At 39.4% G+C, this 22,002-nt stretch overlaps 1 protein-coding gene and 1 pseudogene across 5 annotated transcripts in view; both read left to right on the top strand.

Annotated features, from left to right (window-relative positions):
* Cdkal1 (CDK5 regulatory subunit associated protein 1 like 1) overlaps positions 1-22,002 on the top strand; it is a 523,909-nt gene that overhangs the window by 169,606 nt on the left and 332,301 nt on the right. The gene's annotated exons all lie outside the window — the stretch shown is intronic.
* On the top strand, positions 20,302-21,596 carry LOC106020805 (annotated as a pseudogene).

Here is a 22,002-nt window from a genome sequence, read left to right as displayed (position 1 = left end):
AATTCATAGGAGGGAGAAGGGGTGTCTTTGGTGTCCATCAACATCCCTCTGGGGTGACATTGAACCAACTGGGGAATCTTTTGTGGAACAACTTTGGGCTTTCAACATTGAGAGCGCACACGTTTCAGAACCCAGAGTTTACGCAACATTTATTTGGCAGCGGTGACTGTGTGAACCTATTATCACTACAAGGTTGTTTGCTGTTTCCTTCATCTCAGCTATTCTTTACTTTCCCTTAGACATCAGAATGCTGCTGCCACTGCTTCCTACCCCAGTGTGTGTGCGTGTATGCATGCGCACACTGTTCCTTAGGACCTGTCTACCTTGTATTTTGAGACAAAGTTTCTCATTGGCCAAGTAATCTGGGATGTCTCATCTCTCCTTTCCCTAAACTGGAATTACAAGTGCACACCACTCTGCCTGGTATTTTTATGTCTGTTCTGGAGATCAAACTAAGGTCTTTGTGTTCACAAGGTGGGAACTTCACTAACTGAGCTATATCCCTAGCCACTCAATAAATGTTAGTTAATTAATGAATTAGTGTGTGTGTGTGTGTGTGTGTGTGTGTGTGTGTGTGTGTGTGTGTGTGTGTGTGTAGGGGGTGGCTGGAGATCAATGGTGAGTAACTACCTTGGTTGCTTTTCATTTTATTCTTTGAATAGGGTCTTTTATGGCATCTGGTGCTCAGCAGTTCAACTTTACTGGCTGGACAGTAGCTAAGACATCCTTCTGTCTCTATCGCCTCAGTCCTGGAATCACAGGCCTATGCTCCCAGGTTTTATGTGGGGTCTGGGCATCAGACATGGATCCTCCACCTGCATGGCAAATACTTTACCTATTGAGCCATCTCTCTAGCCCCTTGATTTTTTTTAAGTCATTGCATGTCATGTATAAATTATCCTAAAATTGTTAAATATTTTTTTTCCAATTTTATTTTAGTTTACAAATATAGCACTATTTAAAATTTTCTCCCATATGTGATCTAATTTTTTCTTTTATGGACTTAGTTCTTCTTCAATGGAACTGTAATGAAAACTCAAGGTCAGTGGGTATTCGCTCTAACTTTCAAAGTCTTGTACCTCACATTAGAGAACACAGAATTGACCCTTGGAAGTAAGTAAGCAAGTACATTTTGATGTTAAATCAATTCATAGTATCTCATATCGTAATAGGACTTTGTGTTGAGTTGCTTGCAGTCTTATCACTTCTCTTACCTGAGATCAGCCCCAGGAGTGTCATTCCATAGTATCAACTTGTAAAATCTTTGCTTGGGTTTCATTTTTTAACCCTTATTGCTAGTGGAGCAAATTGCTTTTTTAAAAACTTTCTTAAAAATGCTTCTAAATTATTATGCTTATAATCATTTTCTTTATTAAAGGCCCAAGTCTGCAGTGTGTTGTTGCAAATTACGTGTAGTGTTAGACTTTTTATATACATGATTTATTTTAGGAAGAGAGCCATCTTTGGAGCATGTTTCATGACATGGTTTACTAGGTCACCATCTGAATATGTATAATATTTTTTCTGTTAATTTTAATTTCAAAACATCAAAGCAGGGCTTGTGCCATGGCTTAGTGGTTAAGAGCACAGACTGCTTGTGCAGAGGACTCAAGTTTTCTTCCAAGAACCCATAAGGGGCGGTTCACAAATTCCTATAGATGTAGATTCAGGTTATCTGAGCCTCCATTCTCTGAGGGCATCTGCACTCATATATACATAGATAAACATAGCATATCTATCTGTAATTATATATATGTGTGTGTGTATATATATATATATGTATCACATCACTCCTGTTACCTTGACTCCTACTGCCATCATTATTCCCCTTTCTTTTCCCAACTGACCTCCTTCTACTTTCATGTCTTTTTTTGTGTGTATATATGACCCCATAAGTTTTATTAGTGTCTTTTACTGTGTAGGAGAGAGAGAGAGAGAGAGAGAGAGAGAATTTTGTTCTTAGGAGATGCTCCACTTGTTGCAAGCATGATCCTACAAGAATAACAGTCACCATTTTCATCAGAGCAGCTGTGAGTACTTGCAAGAGACCTTGAGATTGACCCGATGACTGGTGACATTCTTTCACAGAAAGAGTGGAGGGGTCATCCCATCTGTAATTCTCCCCTCTCTTTCCTTCCTATTATGTTGCATGTAATTCTTCCCTACTTGCTTGTGCCTATGGTTCTAAGTATATATAAGGCGAAGGATAACTGGAGGAAAGAACTCTGTCTATATAGCTATATAGCTATAGAGAAGTCATTATTCATACTGGCATGAGACATTGGTGATGTGGCTGTTTTAGTGTTACCTATGAACCTATAAGTGAACTTTCTACCATGCTCTGTAGAAACTCATGGCTCCTCAAGTTGTTCATTGTTTTGTTGTTGGTGCCCTACAAGGAGGGAAAAGTCATTTGTTAGGTCCCTATGGAAAGTGTTTCTCCAGTACCACCGTAGTATTTTGGTAGGGTTCCTTGAGTGATGTCTTTGCTAGTAGGCGGTGCTGCAGAGCACATAAAGTAACAAGTTCGACAATAGGAAATGAAATCAATTTGTGATCTACTTGTTTATTTGAGTGTTAAAGATAGCATTTTTGGCGGTCTTCCTCTTCCAAAGGTGAGAATTGACTGTGTTTCACCATCCAATATGATAGTGTAATCTTCAGAAATGTGAGATTATTCCAGGGTGAAGTCTTCAAATCCTCCCTCACTCAACCACATCTTAGAAAATACCACCTGGCCCCTGGTGCCTGATAAGTTCTTTCATTATTTGTCTTGTCTCTTGTTATTTTCCATCATATAGGATAGTTGGAGACCTTTGAGGGGGATTTAATTATCTTTGAAATTACATAATTGGACTTCTTATCATTTTTTAAGTATCTGTTACTCCACATGTCTTTCCCCTGTATGCAGGTAAACTTGAGGAATATGTTCTAACTCAGATGTTTTAACATTTTGAAATGTGCCACATATCAGGCTCTTTTATAGCCCCTGATATATAAGTACTCTATAAATACACAAATGAAAGGCATTGGCTGCAAACTTCCTATATAATTGACTTTTTAGAGAAATAGGTACTATTAATGCTGTTTTTTTTAGCTTTTGGATCTATTTAAAATGTGGTCATAATTAGATGAATATAGTCACAGTACATTTGAAAGTATAATTATTTCCTCTTTATGACATTATTAGATTGTAGAACACAGAGGTAAACAACCATCTCCCAAGTCACCTATATGGTTTTATATACAGCTGCAAGCAGAGGTATCAAAGATTCTATTTTTGGAAAAATGCTTCAACTGTGATCCTTGTGTTGAGGGCACCAGCAATGATTCCTTAGGTCTCTGACTTTGAGGGCCATTTGAATCTCAGATGTCCTCTTACTGTCCCTCTCTGCCACAGGCCATAGCAGCAAGGATGGTAAAAATGGGCTTTATCTCCTTGGCCCCTGTCCTTAAAACACCTGCCCATCAGCATCACTGTAAGTTATAAAGCTCCTGTGCTGTCTTTATGTCACTGTTGATTTTAGCTTTTGGAAAATTATATTCTCTATAGAGAGGATTTTTGAGTTTAGTTAGAAATATTGTAGCCAGGTGTGATGGCAGCTACCTCTAATTTGAGCAATAGGCAAAGAATCACTGAGAGTAAAGGCTGCCTGATCTACATAGAGAATCAGGTCAGCCAGGACCTCATAGCAAAACTCTATCTCAAAAACCCACATAATATAAAAGTTGGAGGCTGTAAGGGGAGGGAAAGTTGTACCATGCCTGTCATTACAACACTTGTGTGGTTGAGGCAGGAAGAGTGCGTTTGAGGCCAACCCAGTCTGCACAGAGAGACCTTGCTTCAAAACAACTTTGAGCTTGAGTTCCAGAGGCTTTTTATAGCAGTGTCATTCTTACACAAGGTTGATTCATTTTCCAAATTTTGGAAATGACTATGTGATAGTTAGATCTTTGTCTGTTTGACACTAGCTAGAGTTGTTTGGGAAGAGGAAACCTCAATTACGAAAATACTTTCATTGCATCGCCCTATAGGCAAACTTGTGGGGGCATGTTTTTAATTACTGGGTGATATGTCAGGGCACAGTCCATTGTGGACAGTACCACTTCTGGTCAGGTTGTCTGAGGTTGTATAAAAAAACCAAGTGAGATATCTATGGAGACCAAACCTGTAAACAGGATTCCTTCATGGCCTATGTATAAATTCCTGCCTCCAGATTCCTTCCTTGGGTTCCTGCTTTGAATTCCTTCTGTTGGCTTCCCTAGGTGAGGAACTATTACATGGATGTATAAGCCAGATAAACTTTTTAACTTCAAGTGGTCCTTGAATGTTTTATCATAGCATAGCAATAGAGAGCAAAGCAGTACAACTATACAACTGCATATTTTTTATGCAAATGAATTTCTTGGATACTTACTTTATATCTAGCTTGCTATCAAGAACCAAAGACATTCATTTATTTTTATTTAGTTCATGCTACACTGTTGTTCAGCTATTCCGATTACATGAATCAGGCCCTACTCTGAACCTAATTGTGCTAATGTTTCAGCCTGTGTGCTCTGCTCTGAGATAACTCTTTGAAGATCTTTCTACCTTTCTCTCAAGACCAAATAATTTACAGAAGTGCTCAACAATGCAAGTAACATGGCTGAATATCACCTCGTAAAATATTTATATACTAGTTCTGTATTCCCATCATTTCCACCTGTCCTGCTGCTTCTCCAGCTCCTCCTCTGCTCTCAACCTACTCCCAAATTCATGACCTTTCTTTAAAAATTGCTATTGCTGCATATATAAATATTAACACATACCAAATATTGCCTGTTCTTTTAGCAACAAATTGAGCAGTGATGGTTGAAATTCAATCTGAGCTAATTACTTCATGCCCCCTCTTTTCCTCACAACTTCCCCTTCTTCTCCTTCCCCACTTGTATTGTGTCTTTCTCTTCTTTTTTTCACACCTCCTTTCCTCTTCTTTCCTTTCTCTCTTCCACTGTCTTTTTTCTCAGTTCTGCTGTCTGTTATAGTGAAAACAAATACCAGGGCAGAATGCAGTGGGTCTCTTCAGGCTGGCATCATCCAGCTGATCTTGTCAGTGTGGTGAGACGCGCTCTCCCTGTGTCATTTGATATGATTGAATCAAACCTTGTGGGGAAGATTCACTTTAGTTAAGTGAGATAGTATAAGATGTAAGGACAGTATATCCTTCAACAAGACTAGTTCAAGGACCAAGGCATGGTTGGTAACTTAAATGTCCTGCCTGATGCCTCTCAGTGTGGGTTCTGTGGACTAGTATCTAACCATCAACTATTTACTGCTGGCTTGTGACAAATAGAGAATGGGAGAGCTGGCATCTTTGAAACTTGTTAAGGGATTTTATTGCAGTTTAACTGCAGGAATTTATCCCCACTCTTATTTTACACAAAGTGTAGTTTACAAAAGATTGGGAATAAATCCATGGTTGGTACTACAGATGCTTTCAGAAGAACCGAGTAGGCTTCTGTGTTGTAATTTTTTTTCTCTTTGTTTGGAAAGTATTTCAGCCAACACATTGACCTTGATTTCCCCAATGAGGAGTTATTTCTATTGCTTTTATGTGACTGAATAGCCAGAGTGGTTAGTAGTTGTGTTAGCCTTTTGTGCTGTTCTGACAAAGATACTTCAAAAGGAGAAAAGAGTTATTTTGGTTCACAGACTTTGAGCTTTCTACCCATGGTTGTCTGGATACTCTTGTTGGGTATGAGGGAGGCAGGAAGTGCAAATACAGAGTTCATTTTTGCCAGCCTGCCCATCTCCTCATCTTCTTGTGGTCCACGTGGGCCCTATTGTATTTAGATGTCCCATTTCATTCAGGGTGTATCTTCCCCTGTGTTAATATCCCTTGTGTATAATGTGTGTGGAGACACCCTCACAGGCAAATGTCCAAAGTGTGGTTTTACTCATCCTATGTCTGTCTCTGAATCCAGATTAACCATCTCAGTAGTTTGCTATTACTTTAAAAAATGAAAACTTAGTTTGTCAGTTGGCACAGCGTCAAATGTTGATTAGAGCACCACGGTATGTATGCAGTCATTTCTGCACAAAGTGGCCTTTTTGGTTCAACACTTACCTAGAGCTTGATTATGTCAGTATGCATTTTTGTCTATTCTGTTGATTTTTTTCAAAAGAAATTTGTAGTCATTCTAAGATGGCCTGTGAAATCTAGCCACTAAAAGCTGTAACTGAAAATGATCACTTCCTAAGATGAGGAGAATTGTTTGGTACTCATGTTGTGTAAGCCACACAGAGCAGTCAGTATCCTGGAATGTGACACCGGCCTGTTCTGGAGGCCACAAAGTTTGCTGGGATGAGTCTGTGGTTGAGTTTGGAGTCCCAGACCCGGTTGTTCTCTAGCTGGGGACTGGGGTGAATTATCACTTCCCAGTTCACTTCTCCTTCTGGTGGGGTTCAGCACCATCTGCCATATTTTTAACTGATTGGTGCTGACACTTTCCTGCAGACCTTTGGGGCTGTTGAATCTTATTGTCTGAACATTTCCTATGGTCCTTACCCCTCCTGGAGGCTTCATCCTTTTTTTCTGTTTGCTCACAAAAGCTTCATGAGCTCACATCTAAGGTTCAGATTTTATTATCTGTAGTCAGTTGTTTATCTCTTACTGCAGTGATTCATTTTTTTGTTGGTTTGTTGTTGAAAATAAAAATGAAATATCCTAAACAATTAAATATCAGGAGGCTGAAGTATTTAAAATTATCTTGAACTTGTAACATTTTTACTTTTTCAGCCAAAAACAATTTGTCTTTAAATTTGTAGCTCTTTTTATGCCTTTACTGGAGTCTCCAAATATATTATTTTCACTTAAATATTATACAAATAAAATTTCAACACAGTGGATTTTTTATGCATTATAAAAGCATATTTGGTACTGATCTTTATAGGAACAGTGGATGGCACTATTGGTTCATACCTGTTATTATGTAATTATCCTTAAACTTCTGAGGTTCCAAATGCTAGCTAAATAAATGTTCTTAATGTAAGGCACTCAGCAAATGCTAGACAATGTTAGGATAGGTTTAATATTAAACTTTTTCCTATATAACCACTATTTTATATGAACTTTTTAATGAATATGTATATCTGTATATACATACACATGTATGTAGTGATCACTGGCATATATAAATGATTGTAAAAATAATTTAAATCCTAGCATGTTATAGGATTGTCTTGTCCTAAGTATAGCAATATACTTTGCTTGTAATTTTTTGATGAACAAAGCTGTTTAGTTTCAATATGAGAGAATACCTTTGAATGGGATTTAAAAAAAATCAAAAGTAAAGATACTGAACGTTATGCTTGCCATTATAGATATGAATTAAAAGTATGTTGAATGGAAGGATCGACAGTTTATCCAGGTTATTTCACAGATAATATGGTGTGGACAAGTATCAGTATAAAAACTTAGAGATGCTTCTACAGTTTAGAAAGTTTATTACTTGGGGGCTGGAGAGATGTCTCAGCGAATAAGAGCACTTACTGCTCTAGCAAAGATCAAGGTTTAGTTCTCAGCACACTTGTGGATGCTCAAACTGTCACTCCAGTTCCAGGGGATCTCATACTGTTTTGTCAGCACACATATGTTGTATATACATTCAGACTTTCATATACATAAAATAAAATAAATACACCTTACCTACATGTGTAAAAGGCTTCTATGTTTGTTTAAGAAAACAGAAGTGTTTGCATTGGGATATTTATTTATTTTGTATGGTTTATTACCTTTGTTCAAATGTGTTTAATAATTTCCTATTTATTATGGGTAGCAGGAGTTCATTTATGTCTTCCCTGAGAATTCCATAGCAAAAGGCAAAGACCCAAGCACAAACAGTGCTATGAGATAATTCTGTGCAGCACAACAGCATAGGAATGAACAAAGTCCTCTCAGGATCGTGGTGGGTTGGTGAGATGACGGACAGGGCTTCCTTGGAATGTTATATGGAGGCTACTTCTTCATTTATCTTGTAGATGGCATCAAAGGCAATTGAAACCAAATCCATGAGCAATAACATTGACTGTGAACAGCTACTTCTTGTGTGTAGATTGATGAGGAGACCAGTGTGCTGAGGTTTTCTTAAGAGAACGGTGGGAGAGGGATTGAAAAGAGTTAGATAGTTTTATGTAATAGCACCTATCTGTGATCGCAGCACCTGGGAAGTTGAGGTAGGAGAATTACAAATTCCAGGCCTGCCTAGACTACATAATGAGACTATGCCTTTAAGAAAATTGTAATTTCAGGGGATAGTTGAAGGATGGAACTTCTCAATCTTATAAATTTTTTCACAGTTGATGCCCACTGCTCTGATCCTTCATGCAGTCTTAGTTTCTCCTTTCAAGCCTCTATTTGTATTGCGATCCATGGAACTGGATTCTGTGTGCAAGGAATGAGTAAATGTGGTTGCATATATCAAGGCCCTTCTGTAGATGGTCCTGTTGCTTCAAGAAAACTACTTTTCTAGTTTGGTCAGAAGAGGGGGATGGGACCAAGTTTATGTAGCCCTACCAAAATTATGTGTAATTGGATACACATGTGATGTTTGGCAGGTCTGTCAGCTTTCTCCAACACTAGAATAATACATACCCCATATTTACTTTTAAAACCACTTTGCTTTCATTTTACTACAGGATCAGCATGGTAGCCTCAGCTGGTTTATTTTTTTTTTCTAACTCTGACAAAGCACAATGTTTTATTTGGCTTTTACAAAAGGCAATAGTGCATGTAGTTAAGACCTCATTTACTTTATCTGATGAAATAGTCTCTGAGGAATGAATGTTTTTCCTATAAGACCACTGAGAAAGTTGGTTTTACAGTAAGGTCATTTGTAAGAATGCCTGGTTTCAGCTTTAAAACAACATATGTGACTTGGTTTTTTGTAATGTGTATTTTTGTGACTTTAAAAAGCTCACCTAAAGTAAGTATTAATCATGAGATAATATGCTTTTATGTGGAAATTTTGTTTGTTTTTACTTTGTAAAACATCTCTTATGTGTAGTTCTGCCTATGGTGGTATTTTCATTTATTCTTTCCCTGTTTTTCTCTTTAATTTCTCATACATGTATATAAATTTGTGAAATTTGTGTGCACCAATACAAGAATGGGCTTATTTCTTTAGGACCTTGTAACTGGAAGATACCCCAGTCACACTGATAACGAGTTACTCATTTGTCGGCATATCCACTTAACCCGTCTTTATTCCGTTGCTAATTCGGTTAATGCTCAGAGTGCTGGGTAGTCATCAGACACTGTGCATGGGGAAAACACAAGAACTATCACTGCTCTGGAGGGCCTTGTGATCGATTTTCTTAGCTAACTAGTAAATCACTTTGGTTTTACTCTGTTGTCTGTGATAATATGGCTGTTTATGTATATGGGACTTCAAGTTACAGTCTTCCAAATTACCACAACTGTCCACAATGTATAATAGGTTCCCTACAATAGAAGGTGGCTGAACTGGGCCTGGAAAGTAGTGGTATTCAATATAAATGCCTTGCTAACTAGTGGCATTCTCTTTGATAATGAGCTACTGGTGAGATCTCAAGTAACACCATTGCTTAGTGCTCTTACTGCAAAATTTGGATGATCATCTTCTCCTTGGCCCCTAGGTTGTTCTTTCAGAATAGTCTTTGATGTCGCTTTCTGAGGAAAGGTTGTTAACTTTCTTTTCTGTTTTTCTTATTTACATTTCTTCTTTTGAGGTATTTTGTTTGTTGGTTTTTTGTTTTTTCCCCCCTATTCTACTGTAATTCTCACTTATTTGCAGAGTAAAGAGGCAAAGCAACTGAAAGACAGGGTGCTATGGAGCACTGATGCCAACTCCTGGGAAAGGAGATGCCTACCTGTAATAAATGCCGACAAGGAAAGCAGGTCTCTAGGGCCCCTGTGCTGCAGGATCAAGCTCATGAGCACCTCCCAAGTGTCCAGCAGTGGCTGTGATAACACAGTGAGGCGCTGTGTACAAAACGAGCTAACAGTTGCATATTTTATTCTTCATTTAGTTTTAAATGATTAATTTTTCATGCTATTTTGCTCAAGTGTTCTATTAGGAATGTAACTAATATAAATACTTCATTAATAATATAAGTACTTCATTAATGTTAAATTCAATGATAATTGTGAAAAGACAATACTATATGTATTACTGATTTTTGTCTTCTTTAATTTGTCCACTGACTGTTTTTGTTATCTTCCCCACTCAGTACAGCTATGTCCTGGTCTCATCCATGCAGAAGGTCTCATGCTCTTCACAAATGCTTATTTGAAACAGTGTGATCTAATTTCTTAATTTCTTTTCTTTATCCTAGCATTTGCCTTTCTCTGTAGTCAATTGACTTTCATATCTGTATTTTCTCTTCTCTTTCCTGTTCTCTCTCTCTCTCTCTCTCTCTCTCTCTCTCTCTCTCTCTCTCTCTCTCTCTCTCTCTCTCTCTCTCTTTTAAATTTATTTTTCAGTTTAAATTTAGATAAGAAACAAGGTTGCTTCACAAGTCAGTTCCAGGTCCCTCTCCCTTTCCCTCTCCTCCTCCCGTGCCCTCCCCTCAACCCCCCATTATCCCCTCATTCCCCAGGGAGGGTGAGGCCCTCCATGGGGGTGTCCATTGTCAGTCATTTCATATAGGGCAGGGCCTAGACCCTTCCCCAAGAGTTCAGGGTGAGAGTGCACCTCACATTGTTCTATGGGAGTCCAAAGTCCGTGTGTATACTCGGGATGGGTACTGATCTGCTGCCCAAGGCTCAATAGATTACCTAGGCTTCCTCACTGACACTCACATTCAGGGGGTCTTGATCAGTCCCATGTTCTTTCTCTTTTTAGAAGTTTTATTTTGTTGACTTTGCCCCTCTATATTCTGCATTTTTAATCTTCCTTTCCATTTGAATTTCTGGCTTTTGTATGGACTTTCCATTGGAGAAAGCCATTGTTGTAATAGTTGGACCATAACCTTTAGGCCATTCTAATAAATCCCATATATACTCATTCTATATATTTGCCTATATAAATACATATTCATTTTATCAGTTTGGTATTGTTAGAGAACCCTGACTAATACAACATTTGATGGAAGGTTAGTATCTAGAATATACATATCAGTCAAAAAAACTAAACATCAAGGAAACAAACTAACCAACACAGTTACAAAAATGGTATATGGAACTAGAGTTTTCAAAAGATAAAACTCAAACAGCCTAGAAACACTGAAAAGGGTCTTAACATTCTTAGCTATTAGTGAATTGCAATGAAAATTTCTTTAATACTATCCAGGTCAGATTAAAAACAAACAAAACCAAACATAAACCAAAACCCCAAAATGGCATTAGATGCTGGCAAAGCTGTGGGAAAGGGGGAATACTTATTCACTGCTGGTGTGAGTACAAACTGGTACAGCTACCATGGAAGTCAGTGTGGGGATTCCTCACAAAGCTGAAGTAGACCTCTAGATCCAGTTGTACCCAAAGGAGTTTATATTATACTACCGAGATATTTTCTTATCTATGCTCCCTGCTGCTATCTTAACAGTAGCCAATGAATGGAAACAGCCTAAATACCCATCAACAGATGAATGGATGATACAGATGTTATATACATATATGCATTGAGGAATGTAAAATGAATTTATGAAATTTACAGATAAATGGATGGGAATGGGATCAATGATCTTGTCTGAGATAACCCAGATTTAGATAAACATTGCATGCTTACTCCTATATGTGAATGCTAGCTTTAAGCTTTAGACATATATACTTCTTTAGAATTCTCACAGAGATTAAATAACTAGCGAAGTAACCATGGCAGATGAAGGAATATTTCAAGGAAGGGAAAATAGGATATGTCATAAGAAGGGAAAGGGGGGAAATGGAACAATAAGGATTAAATGGGTTAGGCAATGGGAGGATAAGGTATAGGAGGGAATATGGGTAGGACTGACTAATATTGAAGCCCATACAAAAACCTGCGCGTGTGTGCGCGCCCAAACATACCCACACCCACACCCCCCACGCCTGTAAAAGCTAACACACACCGAGAGAGACAGAAACATGGGGAGATGGAGAGATTATATGATTACTCGATTATGGGGGAACAGTACTCCAATTAGATGATGTATGCTGCCAGATAACCCTCCAGTATCAGAAATGGATTACTCATGTTTTCAGTTGCTGGCAAATGGAGTCTCATAGACGCTCCAGAAAACATTACAGGCTATTGATAGTACTATTTGTTATCCTCCACAACTTGATAAGATCATATTGCTAAAGACACCATTACTTGAGTTACAGAACTTGGGGAAATCTAGAGGATTTTCTATCAGATACTTCATTCTAGCATTCATCATACTGGTGGGTGCTATGCTCCTAATTTACTTTAAACCTCTCTTTTAGTGAATCCCTCAGCCTTTGTCAGGGAAGCTTTTTGTAGTAGATGACCATTAACACAGAAAGTTACCACTGGTCAAGACGACATTAGGAGCTGGTGGTGATGGCACATGCCTTTAATACCAGTACTCAGGAGGCAGAGGCAGGCAAATCTCGAGACCAGCCTGGTTTACAAGAGCTAGTTCCAGGACAGCCTCCAAAGCCACAGAGAAACCCTGGCCTAATAACACCCCCCCCCCAAAAAAAAAGAATTAGGAAAGACGAGAAGGCTGAGACTTCTTTTCTTTGTCTGAGCATCTTTACAAGAATTCCATGGCTACTGTCTTCGTTTGTTCCTCTTATGCTCACTCATCATTGCCTTTCCACCCATAATTTCTGATATTCTTAGTTCTTCCCATAGCACTTACACTTGTCATTACATTGGTGTTCTAGGTGAACACATTTTTCTGCTTGATCTCAAGATGCCAAGTCGGGGTTTTCTTTCCATAGTTTGTCTTGGTGCTTCTTGAGTGCTATCCTCCACATTCCATCCTTTCTCAGTGTTTGCTGAGAGAAGTAAAAAGTAAATTCACACTTGAATGCCCTAAGGCTCCCATTGTCATGAATTAATTATCATTTGGTGATCTGGAGTGATCATAGCGGTGTACCAAGTTGGGGAGAACTGAAAAGCACTTACTCAGATTGATTGCCTCCTGTACGTAATTCTCACGGAGCACAGGACAGAGAAAAGCTGACTTACTCATTTCGTTAGATAGCCTTAAGGATTTTATTTAAGCTTTTCTGGAGAAACACCATGAATGATTGACTTCACTTAACATTACCTTTATTTCACATAGACATTTTATGTTATGTGGTTTGAACTTTTAGTAAGAATTGTTGCTAAATTCGTATAATGCTGAGTAGGTTATGGTAAATTGGGTGTACTGTTTGAAATGGAGCACACAAAAAGTTTCTAATTGATTTCTCTGCTGTCCTTTTCATGTGAAAGTGTATACCACTTCAATAGTTAACTGATCATTGTTTGTTCAAGCTCCACAGGAACATGCTAGGCCCACAGCAACATAGGTTCAAAGGGTAAAAGGAATTAATGGGAGTTGGAAGATGAATATCATTGGCTGTGAATTGATTGCTATGTCTGACCCTAAAGAGTTCACTTTCTATTCATTCAAGCATGCTACCTGAGGATAGAGATAGGGTTTCTCTGTATTGTCTTGGAGGCTGTCATGGAACTCACTTTGTAGACCAGGCTGGCCTCAAACTCACAGATATCCACCTGCCTCTGCCTACCGAGTGCTGGCATTAAAGGCGTGCACCACCAGCACCCGGCACTGCCTCATTTTCTTATTCCCTAAACATTAAAATCAAATGTGTCAGGCCAGAGTCTTTTGCAACTGGAAAAATAAAAAAAAGTTTAATGATCATATGGTTATCTATATAGGTAATTCCATGATATCTACAATAGAAATCTTATAATTCTGGGTTTATTTAGTACAAAACATCAGCCCACATAATGATCCTATTTGTTTATGGCAGCAATACACACATGGGAATTGAAGATTTTTTTTCTATAGTTGTTCCAAGAGCAAATTAAATACTTAGAAAAAATCTCACAAATACTGTGCAGCATAAGTATTTTAAAACCTAAACAGTAGAAGACATTAGGGAAAATCTAAAAGAACCTGAACACTAAATATAGTATTCATGAACTGGAAGATGAAAGTAGGAAAGATGTCAGTTCTCAAATTCATGGGTAGTATCAATAGAATTTTTTTCTTACAGAAGAAATACAAAGGAAGTAGAGTTATCTAATACAGTTGAGAATGAATAAAGTAAAATAAATATCATTCCCCACTTTCTGACTTTGTGAAGTAGCTACACCCAAGCAGTGTGGATGTGATGAACAAACAATTGTCAGCTACTGGGAGCAGAATAGTGAGTCTAGAAATAGAAACACACAGATGCAGCCAACTGATTTTTGTTATGGGTTCAAATGTCCATTCAAGGCAGGAAGTGGTGTTTTCATTATGATGAATATCCATATGGAAAAGGAAGAAGCCTTTGATTCCAACTTCCCATGTATTCAACAGTCAAACCAATAGCGATCAAACATAAAATGTAAAGACTCTAACAACTGTAGAATAAAATATAGAAGAACATTTTTGCAACCTACAGATAAGCAAAGAGATTCTGGACATGAAACACAAAGCATGATCTATTAAAGGACAAAAGGGAGACTTTATCAAAGTGACAGCTCTTTTCTGTGACTCTTCTGATTTGGGGAATACAAAGCAAGTCATAGGTTGGGTGACATTTATCCAGAATATAAAAAGAGCCTTCAAAAAAAGCAGAATAACACAATTTGAAAGACTTGAACAAACACTATCCACAGAAGAGACGCAATGGAAATATGTGCTTGTCAAATATTTTCCAACAAGACCCTTTTGCTGAAAAAAACCACACACTTTGGACACAGGATTGCTAGATCTGACCCAGAGGCCCTTCTCTAAGATCTAGTTGTCATAATATCTGTAGGTGCTATGCAAGGTGTAATCAGAGTCCTACTCATCTGATGCCTTCAAATTACAGCTGTGACCAGGCAGCCAAATATCTCAAAAGAGGCTACAGTGGCACTATATCCTGCCAGTAACTAAGGCCAGCTCAATAGGAGAGTATGCCTAGTACTTTAAACCTAGCCCATTCCACATAGCTCATGAGGACATTGACTCTAAAGTAGATCTTACTGCTGCTGCTTTCCTAAACCAGTATAATGTCTAACTTCCTTCTAAATACTTGTCCTTATCCCGGAAGATAGGTGTAGATCTCACCCATCACAAAGAAGTTTCCCTTTGCAGAAAATGGAGATGATTGCAGAAAGCTACAATTGATCAAAATACAGAGAACAAATGACCATGATGTACACAGCTCCAGCTGATACCTGTAATACAACCATATACCTAAGGCTCAAGGAACATCATAAAAGAGGACTCAAAAAGAGTCAGAGCATCAGAAAACTTCAAGAGTCAGAGCATCAGAAAACTTGTTGTGTGATATTATCCTCTAGACATGATAGGGAAGTTGCACTCATGAAATCTCTATAATGTTCCACCTAAACAAGACCTGTATGACCTCAGCACCAGTTGAAAATATTCCTGTGATAGCTGATGAGAACAGAGGCAGAGACCCACAGCCAAGCATTAGGCATAGAGAGCCCAAATTAGAGATCTCCATCAAGTTTCTCCCCTTGGAGCTTGGAAAACTGTATAGAAGAGTGGGATGAAGTCCTATAGGAGCCAGAGGGACCAAGACATAAGAAGAGCACAGCCCACAAATTCAACTAAGCAGGGCCCATAGAAGCTCACAGAGAACACAGAGGCTGCAGGGGTTTGGGCTAAAGTTTATGTTATGGATGGTAGCTTAGGGTTTTTGTGGGATTCCTCCAGCAGGAATATGGTTGTCTCTGACTCTTTTCCTGCTTTTGGGATCACTTTCCTTCAAAAGTGATCCTTGTCCTTTGCTTGTCCCTGATATGAGGCTTTATACCTAGGCTTATTGCATCTTGTTAAGCTGATTTTGGTTTATATCCCTTGGAAGTCTGCTCTATTCTGAAGGGATATGGAGGGGAATGGGGAGGTGGTAGGTGCTGGGGAAACTATGGTCAGGATGTAATTATTTTGTGAGAGAAGAATTAAAGAACAACCACCTCTCTCCAAACAAAAAACAAACCAGTGTGCTTGGGAGAATCTCAAAATATGCAACTACTATAAGACAAGCTATAGGCTATGAATATCTTCTAAGAGAGGGAGAATCAGTATTCTCCAGGGACAATCTCCCTTCATAGTTTATCTAGTACCACGTTGGCAGTCACAAATACATGAACATAATGAACAACTCTAAAAGGATTCAACAGGTTGAATTTATAAATTTATTTCTAAATATATGTGTAATCATAATAGAGGATAAAAAGCCATGAATTTGAGAAGGAACTGGGGAGGAGAGACAAAGGAAGGAGGAGAAAGAGAGAAAAGATATAAATATAGTACTCAAATGAAATGCTAAATAAAAAAATTGTTATAGTTCCCTTCTTAATTGCAGCAAGCTGAAAACCACTCCTGTGTCCTTTGTGGGATCATTGGGTAAACTGCTACCTTCTTTCCAATTGAGTACTGTTGAGCCACAAACTAGAATGAGTGCTGGTGTTATTGCCCTCTGGATTGATTTTCAAAGTGTTTTGGAGAGGAAGCCTGTCAAGTATCTATATGATAATCTCTCAGAGACCAAACTGTGCTAGCAAAGAGGTGGTCAGTGGTTTCCTGTGGTTGCAAGTGCCTCAAAGAAGGGCAGCACATATAACTATTAACAGGCTGTGTTGGCTGTGGGAGTGAGGGCACTCTTCTGTATGTTCATGTTGGTGTTGGTTTTACACATCTCTATCTATGTGCTTGACTTGATGCATCTCTAAACCTGTCAAAACACCACTTTTACTACCATGGATTTCAAAACATTAAATGGAAATTTATGACCTCAAGAGAATGGAAATTTATGTCTGTACACACGTCACATGGGAAGGCTAGGTACCAGAGCTGAGGGAGAAGAGTCTAAGTCTGGGGGTTTGAGCTAAGCTAAGAATTGGACCAGTTGGCGAATGCTTATGAAGCCTTTCTCATGCTTCTTCACCAATGAATGGAGTATTGCTTCCTCTGGACAGAATGAGATAACAACACTGATCTGATTTATTAAATGTAAACTGTTCAATTACGTAGTGCCTGTTCCTATTCAAGAAAGCCTTTTTGGCTTCGGTAAAAGCATTCTGTTACTCCTAGGGTTGTGAGGTGGCAAGAGTAGAGTAGTCTGATAAGAAGGGGACGTGTTGCAAAGGGTTGTTCCCTGTGTACTCTGCCCCTTCCTTGAGGCTTCTGATTTTTTCATTTTTCTTGCTAGGTTTTTGTATAGAGAAAGATTAATTTGTAGTTTATTTTAAGCCTCCATCTATGACTACTATGTCTCCAAATAACTCTTAAATCTAACCTCCATGTGTCTGAGAAACTTCTCAAACTGTCAAGTCCTGGCTTCTTGAATTATTTTCATATTTTATAGAGATTTGTGAATATTTTCATTGGTATTACCTTTTGGTGTTAGCCTTTTCCCTCAACTAATGTCATATTTTCCTTTATTCTTGTGCTTGTGCTTGTTGTTGTTTTGTTTTATCCTTAGAAAATGAAGCAAGATAAATAAATCATAATGGCGATGAATACAAAGGTAGGAGAGAGTGGTGAGCTATCATCTTGCTGGTCACAGGCCACTGGAGGTTTCCATCTCCACCACCAATCTCTCTGCATATTCTCCAGGATACACATCCTAGGCTTTCTAGGCAGTTTTTAGCACATGCTAGGCATTTTGGGTTAACACTGAAGTCACCTTTCTCCTCAGTGTGAGAAAATACCTAACAGAAACAGTTGAAGGGAGAACGGAATCTGAAGGAAGTTTATCTCCTAGTTTCAGAAACTACAGCTCATCCAGATGGGAAGGTATGGTTTGAAAGAAAAAGACCCCCAAAGGGAGTGGCACTATTAAGATTTGTGGTTTTGCTTGTGTAGGTATGGCCTTCTTGGAGGAAGTATGTCACTGTGAGTGGGAAGCTTTGAGGTCTGCTATGCTCAAGCACCTCCCAGTGTCATCAGTCAACTTCCTGTTGCTTGCAGATCAAGATGTACAAATCTCAGCTCCTTTTCCAGCACCATGTCCTCCCATAATAATAATGAACTAAACTCTGAAACTGTAAGCCACCCCAAGTAAATGATTTCCTTTATAAGATTTGTCATGGTCATGCTGTCTCTTTATAGCAATAGAAACCCTAACTAGGACAGAAGGAATCCTGGCTGGAGCATCTCTGTCTATTTGAGGCTCCTAACTCTTCATGTCCTGCCTGACTGTGAAATAGTAAAAAGAACTGAAAGTCAGGCTGTGCTGCAGTTTCCAGTGGCACACCTTTACCATCCAGGCTTCAACTTCTACAATAACATCATCAGTGTGGGCTGATTCATCAAATATGTGAATCTGAGGGAGATGTTTCCTACTCAAACCATTATAGGTACCCTTTGGCTACTTGCTTCTAATCACCTGATTTCACACATTTAACTGATTCTCTTCACAGTTATCATCTGTAATTCAAATCTTGAATGCTTGTTGTAGGGGTGCAAAGAAAATAATAGAAGAGCCAGTGTGGCAGTTTGCCTTCCCAGGTAGTTTAGTTCACCTGGTTTATCGATGTGCATTACTGATTTCATCTCCTCAACACCTTATTGTTTATATGCCTACAGGCTTGGTATCTTTTCAATTAGTGATTTTTTTTTTAAATTTAAACTAGAAACAAGCTTGCTTCACATGTCAATCCCAGCTCCCTCTCCCTTCCCTCCTTCCCCGTCCCCCAACAACTCCCCAATCCATATCCTATCCCCCCTCTGCTCTCCAGGGATGGTGGGGCCTTCCATGATGGATCTTCAAAGTCATATCATTTGGGGCAGGGCCTAGGCCCTCCCCGCTCCATGTGGAATGGGCTCCCAAAGTCCATTTGTATGTCAGGGACAAATACTGTTCTACTATTTGAGGCCCCATAGACTGTCGAGGCCTTCTCACTGACACCTACGTTGAGGGTGTCTGGATCAGTCCCATGCTGGCCTTTCAGTCACCAGTCTGGGGTCCATGAGCTCCCACTTTTTCAGGTTAGCTGCCTCTGTGGGTTTCACCAGCCTGTTCTTGACCCTTTTGCTCATCACTCCTCCCTTTCTACAACTGGTTTCCAGAAGTTCAGTTCAGTGTTTAGCTGTGGGTGTCTGTCTCTGCTTCCATCAGCCACTGGATGAAGGCTCTATGATGGCATATAAAGTAGTCATTAATCTCATTATCTGGGGAGGGCATTTAAGGTTGGCACTCCCACAAGCAGTGGAGGAGTGTTCCCCTTTCTCCACATCCTCTCCACCATAAACTGTCATTAGTGTTTTTGATTTTACCTATTTTACAGGGGTGAGATGGTATTTCAGAATTGTTTTGATTTGCATTTCCCTGATGGCTAAGGATGTTGAACACTTTTGTAAGTGTCTATCAGCCATTTTAGACTCCTGTATTGAGAATTCTCTATTTCTGTACCCTACTTTTTAATTGGATTGTTTGGTGTTTTGGAGCCTATCTTCTTGAGTTCTTCATAAATTTTGGACCATTCCCGAGGAACCACACCAAACGCTTATCTTAGGCCTTCACTGCCATGTGCACACACGGTCATATACACCTATATACATATGAGTACATATTTAAATTTATACATATGTAAATATCTTTGAGTCATAGATATTTACAGGTAATCCTTTGAGGTTTACTTTTCATTTGTGTTTGTGTAATGACTGTGTGTTCTTGCATGCCTGTGTGTGTTGAGACTCTATGTCAACATCACATATCTTCCTATATTACCCATTTTTTCCTCTTTGAGAGGGTCTCTCACTGAACTCCCATTGATTGGCTAGGCTGGGCAGTGAGATTAGGGGTCCACCTGTCTTTCTAACCCCAAAACTATGGTTACAGATGTGGGCTACCCTACCTAATTTTTCAAAACTATCTTTAAAGTGTTGGGAATTATATCACAGGTCCAGTATCACTTCTTCAAAATATTTAGAGCCAGGAATATTTTGAAGTTTTAAAATATTCTGAATGGAACCAGATGCAAAATAGTTTACATATATTTTATACATATACCCTGAAGATGATTTTATTCAGTTTTTTTCTTAGTAAGTTTTTTTTGTTGTTGTTGTTTTTGTTTTTGCATGAAACAACTTTGTTGAATAGAATTCTCCACTTCTGGAGAATTTTTTTTTTTTAGACTTTGGATTAGACTGCTCAGCACGTTTAACAAAAGTATGTGTGTGTGTGTGTGTATGTGCGTGCTTGCATGTTAGTGTGGCATATATACATATGTGTGTGCAGCCTGGAAGTCTAAGGAGGATATAGGATGCCCATTGCCTTGAGAACCTGGATCTTGCTGTTTTGGCTAGAATTGTACTCAGCAAGACCCAGCAAGCCTCCTGTCTCTGTTCTCCCTGAGCACTATGTATGACTGTGCCCAGTTTTTTTTTTTTTAATGGGTGTTGAGTATCTGAACCATGGTCCTCCTGTTTATGCACAAAGTCCTATGACCCACCAAGTCATATTCCCTACTTTTAGTAGAAACATCCTGTCTGCATACCGTGTGGCAGCTATAGTTAAATGTGATAGAGTGATGAGATGAAGAATTCTGAACTTTAACAAACCCACTAGGGAAGTGTGAATTCTTTCAAAGAGAGCCAAAACCGAGGAGAGTAACTGGGATTACGAAATCACAAGGCAAGAGTGAATCTGCTGTTCCGAGGTCAGCTGTGGAATCATGAATATCTTGCCCAAGAAGAGCTGGCATGTCGGAAACAAGGACAGTGTTGCCCGCATGCCTTGCGACAAGGCCCAGGCCCGGGTGGTGGAGAAGATGAGTGGAGAGTCAGAACAGAGTTCCTGTGGAAGACAACCAGGAGCCAGGACTCACTGCCTGAGATGGAAGCAGCAGATTCAGGAGCTCCAGATTCTGGCCCTGTGGACCTGTTTTAGGGAGCTGCTGAAAGAAGGGAAAAGGGTGCCAAGAGGCATTACAGATCATGAAAAAGATAAGCTAAAGGAGAAGGAGAGGCAAGAGAAAGCACTAGGCATTCTGATGTACTTGGGCCAGAGTGCAGCAGAGGCCCAAATTCAACCTCTTTGGTACTAGCTCCCCGCACTGCAAAGGCCTGCCCTCCAGCCCCAAGCACAGATGAGAAGATCAAGAGCTGGTCGGGCCCCTTGAGGGAAATGCAGAAGCTCCTGGGAAAGAAAAGGCACAGCAGTGAAAGCCATCCTTCTACAGAAGAACAGCCTCAGAAACAATGGCCCAAAGAAACATCTTCCCTAGAACCAGGATGAGTGTGTCAGGGGGAAGCAGCTGAGAGGGCTTGAGCAGATTCCCTGCTGGCCCAGGTGTAAGGCGGGGCCTTCCAGCAAGGTCAGGCAGAAGTGGAAGAGACAGATGAGCTGAGGCAATGGTACAATTCCCAGGTTATCCCCCAGCTGGCCTGGCGTCCCCACCAGTAGAACCCCACTCCTGCCCACTGTCTCTTTGGAGGATAGGAGAAGCTGCAGCTGTCAGCCCTCATATAAAATTATTTACTCATAAATATTTTTGTAAATGGAATAGAAAAATCACAGGGCAGGCTGTGCGAGGGTTGGCAAATTACACCTTGTTTTTCTTATTGCTCATAATCTAAGAAAGGATTTGATGTATTTTAGTAACTGAGGAATGATGTCAGAGAAGAATAATTTGAGACAAATGAAAATTACATGAAATTAAACATCTAACATTGATTGTATGGCGAAGTAGACATCTGGGCTGAACTTCTAACCCTTTGTGCTTGCAGTTGTATTGTGTGGCAATGGAACATTACAACAGAGAGTATGTGTAGTTCTCCACAGAAAAGGCTTCACAGAGCATGTCTGCAAGTGTCAGGGTTAGAGGATATGGCAGTAGTTTTGACCT

Source organism: Mesocricetus auratus, unplaced genomic scaffold (assembly GCF_017639785.1).
Source record: "Mesocricetus auratus isolate SY011 unplaced genomic scaffold, BCM_Maur_2.0 Super-Scaffold_100013, whole genome shotgun sequence".
Taxonomy (NCBI): domain Eukaryota; kingdom Metazoa; phylum Chordata; class Mammalia; order Rodentia; family Cricetidae; genus Mesocricetus; species Mesocricetus auratus.
This window is presented reverse-complemented; position numbering and strand designations above follow the sequence as displayed.